Genomic DNA, 5196 nt, shown 5'->3' with positions numbered 1-5196 from the left:
AGCCAGCGAATCCACTGCCAGTATATGCTTACGTTGTTTCGTTTCGTGCTTACGTTTCCCCTTTTTTCCTTTCTCCCAATCATCCCTTCTCCCTTCTTCCCGATCGTTCCCGATAACCGGAAGTCAATTCTGCCGACCGACGTATCACATGTTTCAAAGTTGCGAACCACGTACTTGCGATCTGTTCGTCACTCGCCACTCTCATTCATTCGCAATTCACATTCGAACGCGATTCAAAAGAATGCCCAAAGTATGTCTTTTTTTTTTCTCTCTCTCTCTCGATCAAGCTTCGATCTCAACCGTTCAAACCGCATTTACAGCCGCTTCCGTTAGACCATCGAGGACTCATGCATCAATGTTTGCCTCCCCCGAATACCGTAAAATTTTCTTTATCGACGATCACTCGCGGCAGACGGTTGGTTCTTTGTTATCGGTTTAATAAAAAATCGAAATATGGCGAGCGATCGCCGATAAATTTCCATTGGCTGCCGGATCCACGATTATAATTTAACAATTATCGAAATAAATTTGCCGACGATTGGTGCACGCAGTCATCGCTGGTGAATACGATCGTTTTTTTTTTTTTATATCTCGAACGAATCGACGATCGCGGACCATCGACTTCAGAATATCCTCTCTTCCCCGTATACATAATTCCGTGAATCGATTAACAAAAAAAATTATACGATTTTGAAATTCAATTAAAGAAAAAAAAAAAAAAGAAAACACGATTTTAATCTCTCCCGACGACGATCCTAATCGCGCTACGATTACGTACGTCAACTTTCTATACAATTCGCGTTCGACTGTTCTCATCATTCGATCGAAGCATATCGATATATCTCGCACGCGATACATTGGTCAAGCGCATTCGTAATTGCGTCTTACTTCTCGAAAGATTGGTCTATCGATGTATTACAATTGTGGTACAAGTATGTGTTTCGTGTATATACGTATTGTTTCGCGAATCTTTTACAAATAATAAACCGTACCGTGTATTTGTCGCGAGCATGTGTATGTATTCGTGTATGTATTCGTTTATGTATACGTGTACGTGTGTATCGTAAAAGATACAGGTTATGTTGTGTGTATCGTCTGAATGAATCGATCCCGCTTACATTCCTCCAACGAGCTCTCCTGCATCGCGAAACGGGTGAAAAGGAAAAGTGTTGGAAACGAAAAAAAAATCGCGCGAGCGATCGACCTTTAAAAGTGAAATAGAGAATGGCTGCCTAGTATAGCGAATGAAGGGCCGGTGATTTCGCTCGCACGTGGACGTAGGGTTACCGTGGACGAACTCAAAGGGCCCTCCTCCCTCCCCAGAGTTACGATCGAACGCGACGCCGTTTGCTCGATTGCTCCTAGCGGATTCGCGATTATTAATAATCGTCAACGAGATTAATTAGCGGCGCATATACACGCCGCGTAAACGCGCGCGTGACCTCTGCGCGCCGCTTTAATATTAATCTATATATATATATAGATATATTTATATGTGTGTGTATATATATATATATATATGTATATATATATAAACGACAGCGCCTACCGCCTATAAGAATGACCGATAATCGATATATAATCATCGCGGTGTAAACAATAAATGGCGACACGTATATCGAGAGGTCTCGTATTTATAATATATAATCTATGTAACGCTTTGGACGCGCCTTTTTTAAACTCCTCCCTTTCGATACGAAACGATAATATATAACTGTAAAATCCATGTGGAATATAAAAAATATTCTCTCGACGTTTCCTACCTAACTATATGAAACACTGCGCTAAGACTGTATACTTCGTTACGAAACGTATATGCGCGCGCACGTCTGTGTGGGTATTTGTCTCCGTGTCATGTGTATGAATGTAAGTGTATGTGCACGTTATATGCCCGTGTATACATGTATATCCGTTTTATTTCACGCGTAACTGCATCGGTGTGTCATGTGTTGCCAGACGTTTCTCGTAACTTCAATGTACTTTGTGTATACCTTTTCCTTCGTGTATACGTGTATTCGTATGCGTGTACCGTCAATTTCTTTATATATGATCTTTCTGGTTACGAGCTTACGCGAAAGTGTTACGTCTATAAGAGGCGAGGACAACCTGGGGTCCAGATTTCGACGACGTATACCTAACCGTAGCGCCTAGCTACTCGCGGGAATGCATCGATCGCCCGCTTCTTCGAGACTCGCCGTTTTTTCTCGAACGATCAAAACCGCAGAGAATCGCGGAGAATCGCGGGTAATACCGGACCATAGGCACGCCTCGGCCCGTACAAAGTTCTCTTAAACTCTACGAGATATGCCGCTCAACGAAACAGGAGTTGAAAAATAAGGAGAGAGGTAGGGCTAACGGACAAGGGCAGGGATACAAGAGTAGAATGTATAAGAAGATNNNNGATCAGACTCGGATCCGACTGCGAGAAGGTACGAAGAAGATCATTTCATTTTTTTTTTTTTATATATATATATATATGTATTCTTACTGCGTGCAAAAAAGTTTATCCGTGAATGTGTATCTGTTACACTTGCATTGTACTTGATACGAGCGATTACGATATAAAGGGGCGAGGTGAGAGAAAGGAGAGAGAGAAAGATAGATATATATATAAATGAAAACTTAATATCGGCTACGTTCTGTGGGGTGGGGGGTGGGGGGGTTATGTCGATGGTCGATCGATCGAACCGATCGAACTTGCGCGTCGGAAATACACCGTACATATCGATACACTGGAAACTTAGCATCATCTATACACAAGGGCTACCTAAGAAATATAAGCTTTCGGCAGGCGAGATTAAACGATAGATACGCCACGCCGAAATACGCCTGCGCGAAAGCGTCCACGGTTTTGCTCCGCTTTTTTTTGTTACTTTACAAGACATTTAAGACTGGCTCTGTTGCGATTAGACGAGTGTTCAACGAGTGCTTAGGGACCAGGGGACTGTTGCAATTATATTTATCTTTTTTTTCTTTTTCTTCTTCGATTTTTGCCCGAGTTTCCATCTAAAAGAAGAAAGAGGGCGTTCTCGTCAAACGTTATTCGATATTCGTTCGATCTATCGCATCGAACGAGTATCGAGCAAACTTAGACGAAAAAGAATATGGCTGAAAAGATCTTGTTTCGCGATTCGATAAATTTTTTTTTTTTTAAAGAAAATATCACTGTAGTCGTTGAAAACTCGATGAAGGAAAAACAGTATTGTACCGGTAAGGTTAGTAATCGTGTCGTAATCGCAGCATTGTGGTGATTTGATGTGTACGTGTGTACGTGTCAGTTTTACAGAAAGTGATGCATAATGTCTATACGCGGTATGTACAAGGTTGATCTCTATTCGACGCACGGGCAAACACCGCGTGCCGGTGTTCGCGCGATTTTATGCCCAAATTAGATTATACAAGTTGTTTAAACGATGGTCTCGCGCCTTCGACGTGGCAAAGCAGCGCGAAGAGACGCGCGAACGTCCACATATCGGACATATTATTATTATTATTAATATTATTATTATTAATATTATTATTATTATTATAATATAAAAGAGAAGAGCTGCGGAACGAAGATCTTCCGCGGAATGTGTTTAATCTTCGCCTCTCGACGCGACTCACTCGTTAAACTCCTCGTCACTCGTGTTCAACTTCTCGATTCTCGATATACGATGTGAATGCCCTGTTTGCCGATGGTAAACACTAACACTAATTATATTATCGGTCCAACGAAAGAGAAAATAAGGGAAAGTTATCGAGATTTTCGAAAAAAGAAAACGGCGCGCGCAGCATCGATCACGTTTTTCACATGTTTCGTTTATCCTCGATAAGAATCGGATATATGCGAGATATATCGCGCATTCGCGAATCGAAAGATCGTTCGAACATCCATCGTTCTTCCAGTGGATCGTCTGTGCCCGTTGAAACACAGGCTGAGTAGAAAAAAAAATTTTTTTAAAAACAAATACGGAATGATCGTGGAATGACCGAAACGACTGGAGAGAATGATCGATCGAACGTTATTTTCCTTTTTTTTTTTTTTTTCCTTCGACTTTGATCGACGCGCGCCGAGGAATTTGTGGAAAAAAAAAAAGAAACAGTAGTAGAGGAGAAGATTGAAGCGATCAAAAGAAAAAAGACAAATAAGAACAATCGATAACGAAACTTGAAATAAAATCGGTGGTATTTGAAGGTTTCATACCTTTTCCAGGTATGAACGTATTACTCGACCGTTTCTCCTCTGTCTGTTCGCGAGAGAACTATAAGTACTTTGAACGAAAAGAAGAGGGGAAGGGGAGAGAGAGGCGCGAGGAGAGAAGAAACTCGATAGAGCTACGTAAGAAAAGCTTAGATTCGTAGAAGAAACTAACAACGAATGGGAGGTGTTCACGGGCCGGAGTCGGGATAAGAAACGGGAAAGTAATCTACGACAAAAGTAACAAGAAATAAAAGATTGCACTTGGGTTTGTCTCGTGGGCCTCGCGTTATTTTAAAAATATAAAAAAAAAAACATGTTAGAATATGTAAAAAAAAAAAAAAAAAAAGAAAAGAAAAAGAAGATGAACGTACGTATGCTTAAGAAATTGATCGTATTTCGTGCGTGTTTTTTTTTTTCTTTTTTTAAAATTGAGACAACTAATCGATAATCTTAACGAATACGTAACGATCATGATGAATAATGACGACGATGAGGATAATAAGAATAATAATAATAATAATAATAATAGTAAAAGTAACGATGATCCGGGAAACGATATGTAAGGAGGACAATGATAACGATACAGATGATTCGATGATAACGATAATGAGATAGGTGAGGATGATTAATGATAAGTACCACGTAAACTAATCTATTAACAAACGCACGATTATGTTCGCGTTAACGCAGACACGCCCACCTACGATCCTTATACATGCTAATATGTATATGCATTCCTATATTTACGAGTGATGTAAATTTTTGAAAGGCTCGCGGACTAACTAGTATTCTTGCAATGTAATTCTAAACTGTACTAATAATAGAAGATAATATTTATAATGATAATGGTATAACACATAGACGTATGCGTGCGTGTCTGTTATTCGTTCGCGAACGCATGCCCGTCGAATTCACAGACGCCTTCTAACAACGGTATCAATAATTAATATCTAATAATAATAATAATAATAATAATAATAATAATAATAATAATAATAATCATAATCATAATC

At 39.8% G+C, this 5196-nt stretch overlaps 1 long non-coding RNA gene across 1 annotated transcript in view; it reads left to right on the top strand.

The window, feature by feature from the left end:
- Positions 1-1483: 1483 nt before the first annotated feature.
- Positions 1484-5196, top strand: part of LOC116185472 — a 10179-nt gene continuing 6466 nt past the window's right edge. The window contains exon 1 of the long non-coding RNA XR_004150322.1: positions 1484-1521. This is a non-coding gene — a long non-coding RNA (uncharacterized LOC116185472). The remainder of the gene's footprint in view (positions 1522-5196) is intronic.

The sequence above is a fragment of the Apis dorsata genome, unplaced genomic scaffold (genome assembly GCF_000469605.1).
Source record: "Apis dorsata unplaced genomic scaffold, Apis dorsata 1.3 scaffold_191, whole genome shotgun sequence".
In the NCBI taxonomy this organism is placed as follows: domain Eukaryota; kingdom Metazoa; phylum Arthropoda; class Insecta; order Hymenoptera; family Apidae; genus Apis; species Apis dorsata.
The sequence above is the reverse complement of the archived record's forward strand: the minus strand, read 5'-3'. Positions and strand labels throughout refer to the sequence as shown.